The sequence below is a fragment of the Oryx dammah genome, unplaced genomic scaffold (genome assembly GCF_014754425.2).
Source record: "Oryx dammah isolate SB20612 unplaced genomic scaffold, SCBI_Odam_1.1 HiC_scaffold_2, whole genome shotgun sequence".
Taxonomy (NCBI): domain Eukaryota; kingdom Metazoa; phylum Chordata; class Mammalia; order Artiodactyla; family Bovidae; genus Oryx; species Oryx dammah.
The window spans coordinates 58623083-58646862 of NW_024070186.1; positions in this window are offsets into that span (position 1 = coordinate 58623083).

Here is a 23780-nt window from a genome sequence, read left to right on the forward strand (position 1 = left end):
TAGTAGTTTTATATACCATATTTTGAACAACCCATGGGGATTATTTAAATGCATTAAAAATTCCAAAGCAAGAATGTTTAATAGCACACTGGAATGAATGTAATTTCTTTTGAGAATTGCTAAATGGTTGCATAAGTTGTTGTCACATCATAATTGAAGTATGTGGATTCTGGTGATACTAGAGTTATTGTGATCTATTATTTACTAATGATTGTTATATCACTTATTCAATGTTTAACATAAATTATCCCTAGTTCTATACACACACACACAAACACACACACACACACCCCTATTTATGTTGATAGTAGTTCAAGTTTGTGGAGAATTTCCTTTTGGATTATATATTTTAGACATTTTCTGTTAAAACTCCATTAAAAATTTCAAATTATTAAAAATAAATGTATAAGCTGTAGTATCCAGAAATATCATCTTCCTTACTTTTAAACACTTCTAATTCTATGTGACATATATATTTAAATTAATAAATTTGCAAACCCCTATGACTAATGATTCATATTGTATCAGGCTAAACTACATTCTCCACTGGTTATTTGAGATACAATAACCTAGCTCTATTATATGTTAGGTAACCAAACAAAACAAGGGAGGGACACTTACAGAATAGAGAATTCTATATACTTGGAATCATAGAAGAACAGAATTAGAAAAGACCTTAAAGAGGCTCCTCTAGTCTTTTTTTGGGGATGGGGGGGAATGAAACCAAGAATCACAGAATGAAGACTTTTTCATCTCTTATCTCCTGTCTTATGTCTTTCATCTTTTGCCTTTTGATTCTGCCTTTTCCAAGACATATGAAAAATTCTTCTGACTTAGGAGGGTCACTGAACTTTGCTTTACAGAAATCCCTTTGAATTCTAGCTTTCGTGTCACAGACCTTCCAAACTTTCAGTGGCACCATTTAGTAGTTATGCTTGCTCTATCTGGGAACAGTACTTTTATACAGATATAAAGAATTGAAGCCAAAGAGAGATTTGGGGCCCTATAGTGATTTCATTGCCTTCTGAATTTTAAGCATCTTTATATCCTCTTTGGTATATATTATTCAAATATTCTATATGTTAAAAAAACAGTTTCAGTTCAGTTCACTTCAGTTGCTCAGTCAAGTCCAACTCTTTGATATTCCATGGACTGCAGCACCCCAGGCTTCCCTGTCTATCACCAACTCCCGGAGCTTGCTTAAACTCACGTCCACAGAGTCGATGATGCCATCCAACCATCTCATCCTTTCTTGTCCCCTTCTTCTCCTGCCTTCAATCTTTCACAGCATCAGGGTCTTTTCCAATGAGTCAGTTCTTCTCATCAGATGGCCAGGCTATTGGAGTTCCAGCTTCAGCATCAGACCTTCCAATGAATAATCAGGACTGATTTCCTTTAGGATTGACTGGTTGGATCTCCTTGCAGTCCAAGGGACTCTCAAGAGTCTTGTCTAATACCACAGTTCAAAAGCATCAATTCTTTGGTGCTCAGCTTTCTTTATAGTCCAACTCTCACATCTATACATGACTGGAAGAAAACAGCTTTGACTAGATGGACCTTTGTTCTTTGTTGGCAAAGTAATGTCTCTGCTTTTTAATGTGCTGTCTATGTTGGTCATAGTTTTTCTTCCAAGGAGCAAGCGTCTTTTAATTTCATGGCTGCAATCACCATCTGCAGTGATTTTGGAGCCCCCCAAAATAAAGTCTGACACTGTTTCCACTGTTTCTTCATCTAATCCCATGAAGGGATGGGACCAGATGCCATGATCTTAGTTTTTTGAATGTTGAGCTTCAAGCCAACTTTTTCACTCTCCTCTTTCACTTTCATCAAGAGGCTCTTTAGTTCTTCTTCACTTTTTACCATAAGGGTGGTGTCATCTGTATATCTGAGGTTATTGATATTTCTCCTGGCAATCTTGATTCCAGCTTGTGCTTTATCCAGCATGACATTTCACATGATGTACTCTGCATATAAGTTGAATAAGCAGGGTGACAGTATATAGCCTTGACATACTCTTTTCCCAAATTGGAAACAGTCTGTTGTTTCATGTTCAGTTCTAACTGTTGCTTCTTGACCTGCAGACAGGGTTCTCAGGAGGCAGGTCAGATGGTCTAGTATTACCATCTCTTTCAGAATTTTCCACAGTTTGTTGTGATCCACAGAGTCAAAGGCTTTGGGGTAGTCAATAAAGCAGAAGTTGATGTTTTCCTGGAACTCTCTTGCTTTCTTTGATGATCCAACAGATGTTGGCAATTTGATCTCTGGTTCCTCTGCCTTCTAAATTCAGCGTGAACAACTGGAAGGTCTCAGCTTATGTATTGCTGATGCCTGGCTTGGAGAATTTTGAACATTACTTTGCAAGTGTGTGAGATGAGTGCAATTGTGTAGTAGTTTGAACATTCTTTGGCATTGCCTTTCTTTGGGATGGGAATGAAAACTGACCTTTTCCAGTCCTGTGGCCACTGCTGAGTTTTCCCAATTTGCTGACATATTGAGTGCAGCACCTTCACAGCATCATCTTTTAGAATTTGCAATAGCTCCACTGGAATTCCATCACCTCCACTAGTTTTGTTCATAGTGATGGTTCCTAAAGCCCACTAGACTTCACATCCAGGATGTCTGGCTCTAGGTGAGTGATCACACCATCATGGTTATCTGGGCCATTAAGATCATTTTTGTGTAGTTCTTCTGTGTATTCTTCCCACCTCTTCTTAGTATCTTCTGCTTCTGTTAGGTTCATACCATTTCTGTCCTTTATTGTGCCCATCTTGCATGAAATATTCCCTTGGTATCTCTCATTGGGAACCCCCAGGGAATTTGACACTGGAGGCCAGTGGGATTTGATTACAGAACTACACAGGGCTGGGGAAACAGACTCTTGGTGGGCACAAACAAAACCTTCTGTGCACCAGGACCCAGAAGAAAGGAGCAGTGATCCCACAAGAGACTGACCCAGACATGCCTGTGAGTGTCCAGGAGTCTTCTGTGGAGGCAAGGGTGGACAGTGGCCTGCTGCAGGGTCAGGGGCACTGAATACAACAGTACAAGAACATGTCCTTTTGAAGGAAGTCACCATTATCTTTATTACCCCTACCATAGTTTGGTCTCAGGTTAAACAACAGGGAGAGAACACAGACCCACCAATCAACAGAAAGTTAGATTAAAGATTTACTGAGCACAGCCCCATCCATCAGAACAAGACCCAGTTTCCCTCACAATCAGTCTCTCCCATCAGGAAGTTTCCATAAGCCTCTTATCCTTATCCATCAGAGGGCAGACAGACTGAAAACCACAATCACAGAAAACTAATCAAAGTGATCACATGGACCACAGCCTTGTCTAACTCAGTGAAACTATGAGCCATGCCCTGTAGGGCCACCCAAGACAAATGGGTCATAGTGGAGAGTTCTGACAAAACATTGTTCACTGGAGAAAGGAATGACAAATCACTTAGTATTCTTGCCTTGAGAACCCCATGAACAGTATGAAAAGGCAAAAAGATAGGATACTGAAAGAGGAACTCTGCAGGTCGGTAGGTGCCCAATATGCTACTGGAGAAGAGTGGAGAAATAACTCCAGAAAGAATGAAGAGACAAAGCCAAAGGGGAAACAATGCCCAGTTATGGATGTGACTGGTGATGGAAGTAAAGTCTGATGCTATAAAGAACAATACTGCATAGGAACCTGGAATGTTAGGTCCATGAATCAAAGTAAATTGGAAGTGGTCAAACAGGAGATGATGGCAAGAGTGAACATTGACATTTTAGGAATCACTGCACTAAAATGGACTGGAATGGGTGAATTTAATTCAGATGACCATTATATCTACTACTACGTGCAAGAAACCCTTAGAAGAAATGGAGTATTCCTCATAGTCAAGAAAAGAGTCCAAAAAGCAGTACTTGGGTGAAGTCTCAAAAATAATAGAGTTATCTCTGTTTGTTTCCAAGGCAAACCATTCAGTATGACAGTAATCCAAGTCTATGCCCCAACAACTAATGCCAAAGAAGCTGAAGTAGAACCATTCTATGAAGACATACAAGACCTTCTAGAACTAACATCCCAAAAAGATGTCCTTTTCATCATAGAGGACTGGAATGCAAAAGTAGGAAGTCAAGAGATACCTGGAGTAACAGGCAAGTTTGGCCTTGGAGTACAAAATGAAGCAGGGCAAAAGCTAACAGAGTTTTGCCAAGAAAATGCACTAGTCATAGCAAACACCCTCTTCCAACAACACAAGAGATGATTCTACACATGGACATCACCAGATGGTCAATACTGATATCAAATTGATTATATTCTTTGCAGCTAAAGATGGAGAAGCTCTACACAGTCAGCAAAAACAAGACTGGGAGCTGACTGTGGCTCAGATCATGAACTCCTTATTGCCAAATTCAGGCATAAATTGAAAAATGTACGGAAAACCAGTAGACCATTCGGGTATGACCCAAGTCAAATCCCTTATGATTATACAGTGGAAGTGACAAATAGAATCAAGGGCTTAGATCTGAAAGAATGCCAAAGAAGTATGGATGGAGGTTTGTGACATTGTACAAGAGGCAAGGATCAAGACCATCCCCAAGAAAAAGAAATGCATAAAGGCAAAATGGTTCTCTGAGGAGTCTTTACAAATAGCTCAGAAAGAAGGGGAAGCCAGAGGCAAAGGAGAAAAGGAAAGATATACCCATTTGAATGCAGAGTTCCAAAGAATAGCAAGGAGAGAAATGAAAGCCTTCCTCAGTGATCAAAGCAAAGAAATAGAGGAAAACAACAGAATGGGAAAGACTAGAGATTGCTTCAGAAAAATTAGATACCAAGGGAACATTTCAGGCAAAAAACAGTTTAACCTACAAATAACAAGCATAATTTGCCATAGCTATTTATGTAATGAAAAGCCCAATTCCTATATTCAAATCACACAGACATTTAAGTTTATATATGTAATTCTTTTGAGTTTCTGTAAGTACCTGACCTGCCTCTTGAGAAACGTATATGCAGGTCAGGAAGCAACAGTTAGAACTGGACATGGAACAACAGAATGGTTCCAAATAGGAAAAGGAGTGCGTCAAGGCTGTATGTTGTCACCCTGCTTATTTAACTTATATGCAGAGTACATCATGAGAAATGCTGGGCTGGAAGAAGCACAAGCTGGAATCAAGATTGCCAGGAGAAATATCAATAACCTCAGATATGCAGATGACACCACCCTTATGGCAGAAAGTGAAGAGGAACTAAAAGCCTCTTGATGAAAGTGAAAGTGGAGAGTGAAAAAGGTGGCTTAAAGCTCAACATTCAGAAAACGAAGATCATGGCATCTGGTCCCATCACTTCATGGGAAATAGATGGGGAAACAGTGGAAACAGTGTCAGACTTTATTTTTTTGGGCTCCAAAATCACTGCAGATGGCGACTGCAGCCATGAAATTAAAAGACGCTTACTCCTTGGAAGGAAAGTTATGACCAACCTAGACAGCATATTGAAAAGCAGAGACATTACTTTGCCAACAAATGTCCATCTAGTCAAAGCTATGATTTTTCCAGTAGTCGTGTATGGATGTGAGAGTTGGACTGTGAAGAAAGCTGAGTGCTGAAGAATTGATGCTTTTGAACTGTGATGTTGGAGAAGACTCTTGAGAGTCCCTTGGACTGCAAGGAGAGCCAACCAGTCCATTCTAAAGGAGATCAGTCCTGGGTGTTCATTAGAAGGAATGATGCTGAAGCTGAAACTCCAATACTCTGGCCACCTCACACGAAGAGTTGACTCATTGGAAAAGACTCTGATGCTGGGAGGGATTGGGGGCAGGAGGAGAAGGGGACGACAGAGGATGAGATGGTTGGATGGCATCACCGACTTGATGGACATGAGTTTGAGTGAACTCCGGGAGTTGGTGATGGACAGGGAGGCCTGGTGTGCTGCGATTCATGGGGTCGCAAAGAGTTGGACATGACTGAGCGACTGAACTGAACTGAACTGAAGTACCAAAGAAAACTCTGCGAACCATTATTAGTAATACCTCCATCTGTAGCCATAAGGAAAGTATCTTCTTTTCATCAGTGTGAGAGCACTTGAAATGGAAACACTGGTGATAACAATGGATCTACTCCACATATTTTTAACCAGCCAATTGTACCGCCTGTATTATACTTACTCAACAAAGATATATTCAAGGAAATTTAGAGTAATTAAATAAAAGTGAATATGTGTATATTTCTAAAGCAATTGTCATCAAATTTGATCAGGAAGCATCTGAATATCATGATGATCATGACATAATATAAATTATTAAGATATTTGATCATATTACATGGCTTGGAATCAGTATTTCTTAGAGAAATCATAACTTTATTATAGATATGTGTGTGCTACTTGCTTCAGTCATATCCAACTCTTTGCGATCCTACAGACTATAGCCCTCCAGGTTCCTCTGTCCATGGGATTCTCCAGGTAAGAAAACTGGAGTGGGTTGCCATGCCCTCCTCCAGGGGATCCTCCCAACCCAGGGAACAAACCTGCGTCTCTTACATCTCCTGCATTGACAGGCAGGTTCTTTACCACTAGCACCACCTGGGAAGTGTGATACAAAAATCACAGACATGAATATATATGACCATATTTATTAACTGTACAATCAGGCACAGTCACCTTTCTAAGGACTTCTATTAATACATATTTTATGATACTTGGACATTCACTTTGTCAGAATCAACAATTATCAAGTATGTTTTTTAAAGGAAAACTTTTCTTGCTGAATATAACAAAAAATCTAGGTTAAAAAATTTAATCATATGTGAACTGGAAGAAAGATTGACTATATTTAATTAACCAGTGGAACTGTTTTTCAGATTTTCAGCCCACCATTGTATAATTTGAGCGCCATTATTCCAAAGTCTATATTATGGTTTGTTGATCAATAATTTAAATGATAGATAAAGATGGTGACTGTATTTCAACTTATAAATATATGATTTTTAAAATAGAGAACATAAAACTTTCCTCATTATGTGTTTTTTAAAAACAAACTTGTGTATTATGAAAATGGTGCTTATTTTAAATGAATGTTTTTATATTTTCTCTGCAACAATGTATTTGTTAAGAGTAATAAACACAAATGAAATATTAATTTTGGAGAGAGTCATTTAAACTTGAGAAATCAATAACTAGCAATAAAAAAAGTTAAATAAATCTGACATTTGTTAGATCCCCATCAGTCAATTTCACAATGTCAGTCCATTGACTGACACTGTTTTCTCCACTCTGATTATCTGAAAGTGTTTGCTATGACAAATTAATCATTTTAAGAGGCTTTTCTTCCCCCTTAATCTCTTTGTTTTGTTGTGACTTTTAAAGACTTTTTTCTCTTGGATATTATATCCTGATTTCTTTTTTTTTCTTCTTTGTAAAAAATAAAAATATTTTATCTTTTCTAACTCACAGAGTTAGTGCCAAATTATTTGTTCATAAGGGAATATTCTTAAACACTGAAGTATTATATGTATGTTATTATTACCCTTTTCATTATTATTTAATCAAGAAAAATGCAGTGAATCAACTGGTTCGGTGTATAGATAAAATGGTTTCTACAGATGTTTCTTCTCAAACTGATTGTGAGTGTTTTTCTTTGGATAATAATAATAATTATATAATTGGTTAATGACATTTATCAAGTTCTTAATATACACCAGACACCACAGTAAGCATTTTCAAACATTTTACTTAATCTTCACAATAGTTATTTGGTAGATATGAGTTTGCATCTGATTTTTCTTTTAATTAATAACAGTTCAGAAAGTTGAGAACTAAAGGAATCTAATCACTGTTGAGGTCATAGGGCTCATAAGTAGAGAGAGTTCAGGTTTGCCTGATTCTGGGGGCCAAACTCTTGTCTATATCATGCATGTGATTCTAAAGCACTACCATATAGGATGAAATCTACGGCTGAAAATTTGACAAAGTAATAAAACCTATGAGAGTAGGTTCATACTCCAGATTCCAATCAAGACACGATTTAGTCACATTTTCAACCACCATCATTTTTAGCATGTAAAAAGATGTGTGTGTGTGTGTGTGTGTGTGTGTGATTTTTTTTTTGACATGTGTATAGGCAATGATTAAGCAAATGGTATCTCTGAGTGACCTTAACTGTCAACAAAGAACAATCACACTAATTTAACTGTACCTTGTTCTCTCCCAATTCCCAACCAGGTTCTTAAAAATAGAATGAAAAAAAAAAAATCCCTAGGGTGATTTAACTTAGGCACTGCATATTTTGTTTCTTGTTGTTGTTTAGTTGCTAAGTTGTGTCTGACTCATTGTGACCCCATAAACTGCAGCCCTCCAGGCTCTTCTGTCCATGGGGTCTGCCAGGCAAGAATACTGGAGTGGGTTGCCATTTCCTTCTCCAGGGGATCTTCCCAAACCAGGGATCAAACCCAAGTCTCCTGCCTCAGCAGGAAGATTATTTACCACCGAGCCACCAGGGAAGCCCATTTTGGCTCTTAAGTGACAATAGTATTTCCAAATATCTCTTGGCCCTGTTTATCTGTCCACTTAACTTCAGACCTTACAGGCATTCTTTGGTGGAAAGAGGAAACAGGTTTTCTTTTCACAATTGTGGGAATGTAATACTCCATTTCTTAGGACTGATAGGAATACAACTTAACATTCCTTATTTTCAAACTTTTGATGATGGTTTTTTGTACCAAGAAATCCATCACCTCCACCAGCCCCTTCCAAATTATGTATCTGTATCCTAGCTCTACCCTTGAACTCATTACACACCTTCATGCCTTTCCCTCTGCTTGAAATACTCTTCATTCTCTGCGTGGTGAAGTTATTCCTCCTTAAAGGCTCATTCAAAAAGTCTAACTTAGTCCAATCCACCCCCTACCCACCCAAATGTATAAAGAAGTTTTCTTTTCAGGCTTCTACAGCACAGAAGCTGGCATGTACTAGGAGGGAAACAATGATTTATGGAATTGTCAACTGCATTAAAAATGAATTAGAGACTGATCTACCTGTCAGGGGGCCTCTTCTCTCTTACAAAATTTAGAGCTCCCTGTTTAAATTTCAAACACTCATTCCCCTTGTGGCTATAATTGGCTTGGACAAGCAATAGCCAAATGAACATATGTGGACAGTAGATGCCAAATAATGCAATTTTATTGAAATATTCATGTGGCTTTTTTGTTGGCGGGAGAGAATACTGCTATCTCACCATAAAGACTTAGTTCGAAAAATGCAACATAAGGAAAAAACCAGATCCCATCTGCCAGGCAAAATAGCTATAAAGTGGAGAAATCAGGTTTTTAATGAATCCTTTGAGAGTAACTTGAGTTATTTTTTAATGTAAGAGCAAATAAACTCTTGAGCAGAGCTGCATAGCCATGTAGTATTCTTTTAATTTATAGCTAGGCCAAATCCAAATCCTGGTTTTAGCTAAATTAGAATTTTCCCAGAAGAGAGGATGATTAGACAATACAAGTGGGCTTATGTTGGCTTTCTAAAATCTGGCTCACTGTCTAAGGGGACTAGAATTCCATCCTCAATTCAAGGCAAGTAAACATTTCTCCGTATATTCACGAAACTCACTGTGCAACTTGGCTGGAGTTCTCTGTTTTCTTTAGCACATATCCACAAAAACAAGAGTGTTGGTCTTCCATATTCCACTCTGAATGAGTGTGGAATAAGATAAAACACCTGTTCTTTCCTCTTTCTTGGCCAATGTTGTCTTTCTCCATTTTCAAACTTCTGTTTTGATGAATGCTTTTTTCCCTACTAATAGACCCATTTGAAATATAACTCATTCCATGGATTTTAATGATTAACAAAGAAAGAATCTTTAACAATAAGGTACTACTGTATAGCAACAGAAAGCTATATTCACTATCCTGTGATTAACCAAAATGGAAAAGAATATGAAAAAGGATGTGTAGGGTTTCCCCAGTGACTCAGCAGTAAAGAATCTGCCTGCAATGCAACAGACTTGCAGGAGACATGGGTTTGATTCCTGGGTCGGGAAGATACCCTGGAGGAGGAACTGGCAACCTGCTCCAGTACTGTTGCCTAAAAATCCCAAGGACAGAGGAGCCTGGTGGGATACAGTCCATGAGTTCACAGAGTCGGACATGATGGAGTGATTAAACAAAAACACAAACAAACATCCATATGTGTATGCACAACTGAATTACTTTACTGTGCAGTCAAAATTAACGCAACATTGTAAGTCAGCTATACTTCAATGAAATCAGTTTTAAAAAGTAAAGATTATCTACATTGATAAAAATTCTTTGTAACGTACATTGTGTAAAGCAAGGCATTGTAAATGATCAGGAGTTTTTAGGGTTTGTCACTCTTGAGGTGCATTCTTCTCCTTAATACTTCATGCATGGAGAATTCTGCAGAAACTTCACTTTGAATCTTAGGAATCAAGTAAAGGTAAATGTCAAAATAGCCCAGAATTGTAAATATATATATATATGTATATATGTATGTATATATGTTCTATTATGTTTATTGGAAGATAGATGGTTACTGGTTTAGAATTTCTAATACTATTTGACTGATTCCTAAATGAATAGTGTTACTGGAAGATAGTTGATTACTGGTTTGGAATTTCTAATACTATTTGGCTCTTTCCTAAATGGTGTTACAAGAGTATCTGTATTTGCTTCCTATTTGGGGCCGACAAGAAGTGAAGATATCACACTCAGTGGGGATCACACAACGGGCATCCTGGGAGCTAAGGGGCTGGGATGTCAGGAAATTTGGCCAGAGAATGTCTTGTGCCATTTTTCAGTAAGATGGTGTGGAAGTTAATGACATAGAGAAAGGGATGGATAAAATGGGTCATGTCCAAATGTGTGATCAGATGAGTGATTGAAATCTGAGCCCAATCTAATTCTTTCTGATCTGTCTTAAGCCCCTGTAAACCCCAAGCCAAGGGAACCCTGCCCTAACATTAGGGTGCAAAACACATTATGGTGAATTAGACAAATAACTATATTCTGCCACTTCTATTTTTTAAAATGGAGGCTTTATAACGAGGAATTTACTGCTCTCTTATCATCATCAATATGCCCCTGTGACTCCTAGCACAAGTCAGCATTTTCTGTCAATATGGGAGGGCAGTGGGAATGGGGTGGGGAAAAGTGAGGGAAAGAAAACTCAAGATCTGAGGGCTAGAGTACTGGGCAAACATGTTAGCAATGTTTAAAACCATAGAATCCAAGAGTTGAAAATATCTTAAAAACCCCACAGTCTGAGTTCTCACTCAGTGAAGCAATCATTTTTATAACCATGTCTGATATCCACCCTATCTCTTCTTAAATGCCTTTAGTAATTCTTGAATATCAATCTGTTGCCTTGTTATTAAAAATGTCTTTCTTAAATTAAGACAGGCACTAAACTCCATAGAACTTCTAGTCTTTGGAAAATGTCTTGTTACTCCTCTACTTGACAGTTTTTCGAAGAGTTGAAGCCAGCTTTAATGTTACTTTATTCTTGTTTTTTCTCCAAGGGAAAAAGCTTTAAGTGCTCCTGATAGCCTTTACTAATCTCCTCTGAATGTGTCCTAGATTAACAGTGAGTCATTTCTATAACTGCCAAAGCTATAGCTGATGTTTAAAATAGATTATAGATTACTATATAAAACTTACAGTTTATTTCTGAATATTTAATTAATAATGTTTATTGTGTCAAATCACCTATAATCTCACTCCTAAGATAACCACAGCTTACATTATCATATGCTTCTTTTCATCTTGATATATTTTATATCATTTCTGTAGAATGCATTATAGACATAACTTTGAGCCCTGCTTTATTTCTAAAGTTATGTTTGAACAACTTCCAACCTTCTTAACAGTCTTTGTGAAGATGGCTACAGTAATTCGTCTTAAATCTAGTATTCTAAATTCTATCCTGATAATATCTTCTTCTTGACCCCTTCACCCTAATTATCTGCAGAAATTCTTTTTGAAGCACTTAGTCAACATCAAGACTATGGCTATAAAGACTTGAAGCACTTGTCAGGTAATCATTGACAACAAAACACTTCAGGTATTATAGAAAACCAGTGCTTTTTTTTTAAATTTAGAAAGTTGGTTTAAACTGAGAACACTTCTCTCTCTTTTGTTGACCAAGTCTTCCTTATTGAAAAGACACTTCTGAAGCAGATAAGGAAATTTACACTCTCTATTCACAAGGTGTTTAATCTCTGTATTCTCATGATGACACACTGAGGGCCATTAGCCAAGGAGACTCTCTCCTGATGACAGGGGTGGATTCCCAGTGAAAGGAATCAAGTGAAGGTAAGCAGCACAAGGCTTTGTAACCATAGTTACTTTAAGTCTAAGATTATAAACGTATTGTTTCCATTATGAAAGATGCATTAACATTCCTTTTTGTCCAGTCTTAGAAACCTTGTTATCATGGCCAGCTTGTTTACTTACTTATCTCTTAAAGGATGGCTAGGCTTAATTACCACTTAAACATTAACCTTGAAGATATGTCCTGGGAGGGCCGGAGATGAGGCATAGAACTCGTTGAAAATGGAATGGAATAATCTCCAAGAAATGCTGAAATTCTGAGAGAAGCAAAAGCTTTATCTTATGAGCCCCTTCAAGAATCTGCTCCTGCCAACCAGGAAAATTCTGGAATCACTACTGATGTCATTAGGCATGCACCTGAATTAAATGAAGGGTAGATGGGGGCACTTTGGAAAGAAATCTTTAAAAAACAAAATTGCTATATACTTCACAGCTAATCATCTCATTGTAGCAGATGTTTTCTTGCAAAAGATATATATATGTATATTCCCAGTAAACCATTGGAATGAGTCATATATTCATAACAATGAAGTAAAATGTTCTTTAATGACTAGGCTGTCACCACATTTAGGGAAATTACTTCCTCAGTTATTTTATTTTCTCCTTTTGTAGCACACGTCCTGAAAACCACACAGTTCTATCATTTGCATTAGAAGTTGGCTATTATAAACCACCATATTGATTATGGGGGCTTCCCTGGTGGCTCAGAGGTTAAAGCGTCTGCCCACAATGCGGGAGACCAGGGTTCAATAGGAAATGGCAACCCACTCCAGTACTCTTGCCTAGAGAATCCCATGGATGGAGGAGCCTGGTAGGCTACAGTCCACGGGGTCGCAAAGAGTCGGACACGACTGAGCAACTTCACTTTCACTTTCATATTGATTATGGAAGTATTGTAGCGTTGCTATTTCCATGAAGGTTTTCAAAGAATTACCAGTCTGAGTCATCTCTAATCATTTATGGTAAATTTTCACGGTTAGGAGTTTTCGACTAGCTTCTCAAAAATATGATAAACACTAGTGTAGCATTCTTTGAGACCTCCAAAATTTCTGTCTTATAAAGCAAGGAGAACCTTAACTTTCATTCATCAGGACTGTACTAGTTAATATGATAATTCTCCCCAACATGACTTTGCATGTTTACCTGAATTGCATGCATTTTAACATGGTTTTCTCAAAGAAACCTTCTGTTTCACTTCACTGAATTAATCAATCCACCACCCCATTCCCTGATCACAATTTGCACCCTCATAGTACGCTAAATTTCTTCATGTAACTTAGTACACTTTTAATCCTTACTCAGTGCCTGTTTTCTCCACCAAGTTTAAAACTACACCAAGACAGAGACCTTATCTATGCTTTCTCAGTGTCGGGTTCTTAAAACCGAACATAACTGCCTTGTACATGGCTGGCCCTTCATCAATATTTGTTGAATGAACAAAATTAAGGCATTAAATATGCTCAGAGTTTTTTTTGTTTGTTTTTTTTTTGTTAAGAGCTTTTTAAATTTATTTTTTAATTGGAGGAAAATTGGTTTACCATGTTGTGTTGGTTTCTGTGTTGGTACAACAATGCAAATTAGTCATAATTATACTGGATGGCATCACTGACTCGATGGATGTTGAGTCTGAGTGAACTCCGGGAGTTGGTGATGGACAGGGAGGCTTGGCGGGCTGCGATTCATGGGGTCGCAAAAAGTCGGACACGACTGAGAGACTGAACTGAACTGAACTGATACATGTATCACCCTGCTCTTGAGCTTTCCTCCCCTCCCTCTGTCCCACTGCTGTAGGTCATCACAGGGCACCAAGCTGGGCTCCCTGTGTTGTGTAGCAACTTCTCACCAGCCATCTATCCTACATATGGTAATGTACATGTTTCAATGCTACTCTCTCAATTGTCCCACCCTCTCCTTCCCGCATTGTCTCCACAAGTCTATTTTCCATGTCTGAGTCTTTATTGCTGCACTGCAAAGAGATTCACCAGTACCACATTTCTAGCATCCGTATATATGTGTTAACGTATGATATTTGTTTTTCTTTTTCTGACTTACTTCATTCTACTCAGAATTTTTGAAGCAAGAGCTTTTCCGTAATACCACATTACTAATTCAAATCTGAATTGAAGCATGCCCATGGTTAGTGACAGAGTTTGCCATTTTGGAGGAAATACATTTTTTCCCCCCTCTCACTCTATTTTCTCTTATACTTCAGGAGGAAGAGAACCATAATGAAAGGGCAGTATTGGGTCATGAGCAAAGATATGAAACCCTCGATGTGGTGATAAAAGAGGCAAAGGCATCTTGTATTCTACTATTAATAGTAAATTTTCTTTGTAATTGAGAAAGAACTTTCAAACTCTTGATAATTGAGAATACATGCTCTAGTAGAGAGAAATTGAGACTGTATGATCAAATGAAACCTTTAAAAAGTGTGTATTAGTATTATTTCTAATTATCTGGATCGGAATTTTTGCTTTATTATACATCAAATACTGACACTATTTTGTTTTCTTTGTTTTAAAAAGAAGTTATACTATATAGTAAAACTTTTTAATTATCCTCTTTGTAGAGTCTCTTGATTTTCACAGTATGTTCAGCATCACTCATTATCAGAGAAATGCAAATCAAAACCACAATGAGGTACCATTTCACACCAGTCAGAATGGCTGTGATCCAAAAGTCTACAAGCAATAAGTGCTAGAGAGGGTGTGGAGAAAAGGGAACACTCTTACACTGTTGGTGGGAATGTAAACTAGTACAGCCACTATGGAGAACAGCGTGGAGATTCCTTTAAAAATTGCAAATAGAACTGCCTTATGACCCAGCAATCCCACTGCTGGGCATACACACCGAGGAAACCAGAATTGAAAGAGACACATGTACCCCAGTGTTCATTGCAGCACTGTTTATAATAGCCAGGACATGGAAACAACCTAGATGTCCATCAGCAGATGAATGGATAAGAAAGCTGTGGTACATATACACAATGGAGTATTACTCAGCCATTAAAAAGAATACATTTGAATCAGTTCTAATGAGGTGGATGAAACTGAAGCCTATTATACAGAGTGAAGCAAGCCAGAAAGAAAAACACCAATACAGTATACTAACACATATATATGGAATTTAGAAAGATGATAACGATAACCCTGTATGTGAGACAGCAAAAGAGACACAGATGTATAGAACGGACTTTTGGACTCTGTGGGAGAGGGAGTGGGTGGGATGATTTGGGAGAATGGCATTGAAACATGTATACTATCATGTAAGAAACGAATCACCAGTCTATGTTCAATACAGGATACAGGATGCTTGGGGCTGGTACATGGGGATAATCCAGAGAGATGGTATGGGGTGGGAGGTGGGAGGGGAGTTCAGGATTGGGAACTCATGTACACCCGTGGCAGATTCATGTCAATGTATGGCAAAACCAATACAGTATTGTAAAGCAAAATAAAGTAAAAATAAAAGAAAAAAAGAAATAGTATTCCAGTTAACTACAATCCAGTCTGAGGAGAAGAGGCAAATGTCTTGAGCCGAAGAGTTTCAAAAAAATTATGTAGATACTCTACCCCAAAGGAAGTGGAGTATAACTTGCCATTACTTAGGTATGGGCTTTTCATACTGACTTCTTCCCAAAGAATATAATGCGAAAGGCAGGGGGCAGGAATTAAATTAACAATAGAGAAATCTGACCAATATTCCCTCAGGTAGGTGAACATCAACAGGGATATGTCACATTGATAGTCTGTACCCTTGATGTTGTGTGATGAAAATGGCACCTTACTTCTGTGGTCTTCCTCCCTAAAAGTTAACATCACAGCCTAACCAGGAGAAAAACATCAGTCGGTGTACACAAAATAGCTGACCAGTACTCCTCAAAATTATTAAAGTCATAAAAAACAAGGAAAGTCAGAAATTGTCACAACCAAGAGGAACACAAGGAAACATGATAACAAAATGTCACATGGTATCCTGGATGGGAAAAGACACTGGGTAAGAACTAGGAAATCTGAGTAAAGTGTGTGCTTTAGTTAATAATAGTGTATGTATATCAGTGTATTACTTGTAAAAGGGAAGGAAAGTTAAAGTAACTCAATTGTGTCTGACTCTCTGTGAACCCACGGACTATACAATCTATGGAATTCTCTAGGCCAGAATACTGGAGGGGGTAGCTGTTCCCTTCTCCAGGGGATCTTCCCAACCCAGGGATCAAACCCAGGTCTCCTGCACTGCAGGCGGATTCTTTATCAGCCAAGCCACCAGGGAAGCCAACTTGTGACAAGTGTGCCTACTAGTATAAACATCAACAGAGGAACTGTGTGGAGAAAGTCTCTGCAGTATGTTTGCAATTTTTCTCTAAATCTAAAATTGTTTTAAATTAGAAATATTAATTTTTGGCCTCACCTTGCGACATGTGGGATCTTAGTCCCCTGAAAGAAAGTGAAAGTGTTAGTCACTCAGTCATGTCCGACTTTTTGTGACCCCATGGACTATAGCCTGCCAGGCTCTTTTATCCAAGGAGTTGTCCAGGCAAGAATACTGGAGTGACAATCCCTTCTCCAGGGGATCTTCCTGACTCAGACATTGACCCAGGCCTCCTGCATTGCAGGCAAATTCTTTATCAGCTGAGCCACAAGGGAAGCCCTGACCAGGGATCAAATCCATGCCCCCTTCCTTGGAAGTGGGAGTCTTAGCCACTGGACCACCAAGGGAGTCCCCTAGAAAGTTTATTTTATTTAAAATAGTGACTTTTCAAACCTTAAAATTTTTACTAGATTAAAATTTATGTGGTCACAAGTTGAACTCTATTTACAATAGTTGTTCTAAGAAGAACAGGGACCACATTAGTTTCCTAGGGCTGCTATAATAAAGTACCACAAACTGTGTGGCTTAAACAATAAAATTGTCTCATATTTCTGGTAGATAGAAATCTGAGATCAAGATGTCAGCAGGTTTGATTCTTTCTGAGGACTGTGAAGAAGAATCCGTTCCATACCTCCTATCTGGCTTCTGATGATTTACTGACCATCTTCAGCATCCTTACCTTGTAGACGTATCTCCTAGATCTCTGTTATCATATCCACATGGCATTCTCTACGTACACTAGTCATATTGGATTGGCTTCCCAGATGGTGCTAGTGGTAAAGACCTCAATGCAGAAGACATAAAAGACATGAGTTAGATCCCTGGTTCAAGAAGATCTCCTGGAGTAGGGCATGACAGTCCACTCCAGTATTCTTGCCTGGAGAATCCCCATGGACAGAGGAGCTCAGTGGACTACAGTCCATAGTGTGCAAAGAGCCAGACCCAGCTGAAGCAACTTAGCACTTATTGGATTAGGGTCTACCCTAATGACTTCATCTTAACTTAATCATCTCCAAAGACCATATTCTCAAATTAAAGTGAAGTCACTCAGTCATGTCTGACTCTTTGCAACCCCATGGACTATAGCCTGCCAGGCTCCTTCATCCATGGAATTTTCCAGGCAAGGATACTGGAATGGGTTGCCATTTCCTTCTCCAGGGGATCTTCCTGACCCAGGGATCGAACCTGGGTCTACGGCACTACAGGCAGACTCTTTACCATCTACATTCTGGTTAATAGATGTCTGTTCAGGGTCCATTCTCAAATTAGGTCACGTTCACAATTACCTCCAGTAATACATTGGAATACAGTTCCAGGAATATAGTTCAACCCATAAGAAATCTTTCTTTGAACAATCTTTGAACTCTAAGTGTCTGTTCGTCCAGGAAGTCACCTTACCCCTGGATGACCACATGAGAGTGGTAGGGTAAGAATGGTACTAAAGTTTTCTTGTAAGCCTGTACCTTCTACTTACTGAAAGTGATCCTGGAATTATCTATCTATTGACTCTTTTATAGGGCCAGTCAGATTCAGAGTTTCCTACCTTTGGGTTGACATAATCATAGCTAAATCTAGAGATGTAACTTTTAGCTACTTCTTAAATTGATAAGAATTTTTAAGCTCAAATGAGTGTGAAAACATTGAACTTGGATGTGCATATTTCTCTCTTCTTGTCGCCATGCCATCTTCCATCTTCCCAACTTTCAATCATGTTCAATAGTTGAAGTGTTCAAATATGATTACAAAGCACAGAAACTGATCAACCAAAGATTTTTTCAAAACATAGTTTCAAGAAATCTGCTCAGCCCGGTCAAACCTTTTGAAGATAATATGTAGGTAATCAGGAGTATTGTCAATGGAGTTAATTATATATAGACTCCTCAACCAACCAGACTTATAAACCCACTTATATGGGCATTTATCCAATTCTTCTTCTGACCTGTTACAGTGGATATACTCCTCTTACTTCTTTTAAGACTAATTTCTCCACTTAAGCCTCAAGTCACATCACTTCAAAGATCCACAATATAAATAATATAAACAAGGAAAGTATGTATTTTAGTAGTATGTTCAGCTCAGTTCAGTTCAGTCACTCAGCCGTGTCCGACTCTTTGTGACCCCATGAATCGCAGCACGCCAGGCCTCCCTGTCCATCACCAACTCCCGGAGTTCACTCAGACTCACGTCCATGGAGTCAGTGATGCCATCCCGCCATCTCATCCTCTGCCGTCCCCTTCTCCTCCTGCCCCCAAATCCCTCCCAGCATCAGAGTCTTTTCCAATGAGTCAACTCTTCTCATGAGGTGGCCAAAGTACTGGAGTTTCAGCTTCAGCATCATTCCTTCCAAAGAAATCCCAGGGCTGGTCTCCTTCAGAATGGACTGGTTGGATCTCCTTGCAGTCCAAGGGACTCTCAAGAGTCTTCTCCAACACCACAATTCAAAAGCATCGATTCTTCTGAGCTCAGCTTTCTTCACAGTCCAACTCTCACATCCATACATGACCACTGGAAAAACCATAGTCTTGACTAGACAGACCTTTGTTGGCAAAGTAATGTCTCTGCTTTTCAATATGCTATCTAAGTTGGTCATAACTTTTCTTCCTATGTTAGATAGTAATAACTGTTAAGGAGAAAAACAGCATGGAAAGACAATATGAAATGTTATACTTTGAAATTCCTAGATAAGGTGTCCAGGGATAGTCTTATTGAAATGAGGAAGACAGTTAAGAACTAAAAGAAATGAGAAATTTAGACATGTTGCTATCTGCAGGGAGACAGCCAATAACGTTCCAGGAAGAAGGAATAGCTAATGTGAAAACACTAAGCAGGCAGCTTGCCTGGCATGTTCAACGACAAGGTAGCTGGAACAGAGAGAATGAAGGGAAGAATATTAAGAGATGAAACTAAAGAGTTGTCAAGGAACCAGATCATTTAGGAGTTTGTTCAACATAGTGTTTCTGTTTTTACTCTGAGTGATGTGGAAATTTGTTTTTGAAAAGAGGACTAATAGAAAAATAATTATGTTTTCCTGGGTAGATATAATTTATAGAGAACTATGAGTAGAAGAGAAGAGAGACTAGTGAGGAGCTATTAGCTTAATCCAGGCAAGAGAAAATGATGTCCAGCATGTCAAGAGGAGAGTGCATGCTAAATTGCTTCAGTCATGTCTGATTCTGCAACCCTATGGACTGTGGCCTGACAGGCTCCTCTCTCCATGAGATTCTCCAGGCAAGAATACTGGAATGGGTTGCCATTCTCCTTTAGGATCTTCCCAACTTTAGGATTTTCCCAACTCAAGGATCAAATGCATGTCTCTTAATGTCTCCTGCATTGGCAGGAGGTTCTCTACCACTAGCACCACCTGGGAAGCCAAGAGTACAGCTGGTAGGTGTTAATTTTTGATATAATTTCATGCAGAACAAAGAAAATTTTCTGATGCAATGGATGTGGAGAAAGAGAATGGATGATGCAATGGATGTGGACAATGATGTGTAAGAAAGAGAAGAGCAAAAAAAAATTATGAAAGAATCAAATTGCTCTTTGAGATGACAAGGACAACAGAAAGAGCTAGAATTTTATTGGAGAGGGGTAGGCATCAGGAGTTAGTTAAGTTTGAGATAGCTATTAGATTTTTAGGGGGAAATGTCACGTAGGCTCTTCCAGACTTGAGTCCAAAATTCATGGGGAAAGTTAGGTTGGGGACATAGTGTTTTGAGCCATTAAGATATAGATGGTATTTCAAACCATGAGAATGGATGAGATGACCTAGGCAATGAGTGTAGGAGGAAAAGAGAAGGACTCAGTCCTGGATGTGCCAGCATCTATTAATTTTCATTCTTTCTCTGATGCTCCTCTTGTATATTTTCTGCAGACTAATCTCTTTTGTAAGTAACCATTAGTGGTTGGTATTGCTCTAGGCTGTGTCAAACTTAAAAATTTACAGTAATTAAGAGATCATGGTATTGGCTTATAAAGATACAATGAACAGAATCAAGATTCCCAACAGACAGATATGTATATAGACATGTGATTTATAACTACATTGGTACTATAATAGTTGGGATATATGGTCTTTTCAATAAATGATACTGGGAAAACTAAGCATAGAAAAAAATTTTTTTAAAGACCTTATTTCATATCATATGCAAGCATCAAATCCATATGTATTATTGGCTTAAATATTAAAGGTAAAACAATAAAGCATATAAAAGACAATTAGTGTAATATATTCATAATCTTGTTTTAAGTAAAAACTTAAATGAGTAACAAAAGCACTAACCATAAAGAAAGAATAGATAAATGAGGATATATATTAAAACTGAATATTTCTGTTCATCAAAATATACAAAATAGTTAAAAACAAATCACCAAGAGAAGAAATATGCTTTCAACATGTATTACTGAAATAGACCTTTTTTTCCAAATTACATAAAGGACTCTTACCTAGGAGTAAGAGACAAGCAGACAACCTAATAGAAAAAAAAAGTCCAAGAGAGCTGAAAAGGCACTATACACACACACACTGTGGTAGCAAATATCTAGTAAACATATGGAATATATGAAAAGATATTCAAACTCATTAGAAACCATGAAAATGCACATTAAGAGCACCTAAAGAAGGTCCAAATTTTAAAATGTTAATAATAATAAATATTATGGGAGCAATGGGAATTCTGACACACTAGTACTTTGTGATAGAGTACTACAACTACTTTGGAAAAATGCATCTTCTAAAGCTGATCATATTTTGAAAGTGAAAGTGTTAGTCACTCAGTTATGTCTGAACTCTTTGTGACCCCATGGACTGTAGCTTACCAGGCTCCATTGTCCATGGAATTCTCCAGGTAAGAATACTGGAGTGGGTTGCCATTCCCTTCTATAGGGGATCTTCCCGACCCAGGGATTCAACCAGGGTTTCCCACAAAGCAGGAAGATTCTTTACTGTCGGAACCACCAAAGAAGACCAGCCATATTTCATGACCCCATAATTTTACTCTTTAATTACACTCAAGATAATACCAAATATGCACAAAATTATTCATAATAGCTTCATTTAAAATAGACAAAACTGGAAAAATATCCTTTAACAAATAAATATTAATGCACATAGTATATATATGTGTATATATATATATATAACTCAATTTAAATAAACTTTAAAAACAGTAAAGCCTGAAGTGTTTAACAATACAGACTTTGATGGTATTAAATAAAGCAAAGAAATCATTAGGCTAGCATTCAAAGCATTGGTAATTTTGAGGGGGAGGGAGATAATGGGCACAAAGAGGCCTCCTGGGAACTGACAATATTTTATTTCATGGTCATGATGATAATTACATGGCTATTTGCTTTGTGATGATAATTGCACTCTCAGAAAAAAAAATATGATGGAATTCAGTTCAGTTCAGTTGCTCAGTCGTGTCCGACTCTTTGCAACCCCATAGACTGCAGCGCACCGGGCTTTCCTGTCCACCACCAACTCCTGGAGCTTACTCAAACTCATATCCATTGAGTCAGTGATGCCATCCAACCTTCTCATCCTCTGTCGTCCCCTGCTCTTCCTGCCTTCAATCTTTGCCAGCATCAGGGTCTTTTCAAATGAGTCAGTTCTTCGCATCAGGTGGCCAAGCTATTGGAGTTTCAGCTTCAGCATCAGACCTTCCAATGAATAATCAGGACTGATTTCCTTTAGGATTGACTGGTTGGATCTCCTTGCAGTCCAAGGGACTCTCAAGAGTCTTTTCCAATACCACAGTTCAAAAGCATCAATTCTTTGGCACTTAACTTTTCTTATAGTCCAACTCTCACATCCATAAATGACTACTGGAAAAACCATAGCTTTGACTAGATGGAGCTTTGTTGGCAAAGTAATGTCTCTGCTTTTTAATATGCTGTCTAGGTTGGTCATAACTTTTCTTCCAAAGAGCAACCATCTTTTAATTTCATGGCTGCAGTCACCATCTGTAGTGATTTTGGAGCCCCCCCAAAATAAAGTCTGTCACTGATTCCATTGTTTCCCCATCTATTTGCCATGAAATGATGGGACCAGATACCATGATCTTAGTTTTCTGAATGTTGTGTTTTAAGCCAACTTTTTCACTCTCCTCTTTCACTTTCATCAAGAAGCTCTTTGCTGCTGCTGCTGCTGCTGCTAAATCGCTTCAGTCATTTCCGACTCTGTGCAACCCCATAGATGGCAGCTCACCGGGCTCCCCCATCCCTGGGATTCTCCAGGCAAGAACACTGGAGTGGATTGCCATTTCCTTCTCCAATGCATGAAAGTGAAAAGCGAAAGTGAAATCGCTCAGTCATGTCCTACTTTTAGCGACCCCATGGACTGCAGCCAACCAGGCTCCTCCATCCACGGGATTTTCCAGGCAAGAGTACTGGAGTGGGGGTGCCATTGCCTTCTCTAGTTCTTCGCTTTCTGCCATAAGGGTGGTGTCATCTGTATATCTGAGGTTATTGATATTTCTCCTGGCAATCTTGATTCTAGCTTGTGCTTCATCCAGCCCAACGTTTCTCATGATGTACTCTGCATAGAAGTTAAATAAGCAGGGTGACAGTATACAGCCTTAGTACTCCTTTCCCAATTTGGACCCAGTCTGTTGTTCCATGTCTAGTTCTAAGTGTTTCTTCTATACCTGCATACAGATCTCTCAGGAGGCAGTACAGGTGGTCTGGTATTCTTATCTCTTTAAGAATTTTCCACAGTTTTTTGTGATCCACACAGTCAAGGGGTTTGGCTTAGTCAATAAAGCAGAAATAGATGTTTTTCTGGAACTCTCTTACTTTTTTGATGATCCAATAAAAAATGTTGGGAATTTGTCTCTGTTTCCTCTGCCTTTTCTAAATCCAGCTTGAACATCTGGAAGTTCACGGTACCTGACTGAATTAGGAAACTGAAAGATCAATTACAAATTTTTGTTAAAAAAAAAAATCCTGCCTACTGTAGTGCTGCACTGTATGCTTCTTTTAATTTCATGCCTGCGTAAGCTCTAGCAATTGGTAGGGCACTGTAAAAGAAAACAAAAGAGTGACACAGAGCAGCATGATCATATCAGACAAAAGAAGAGTTTGTGATCA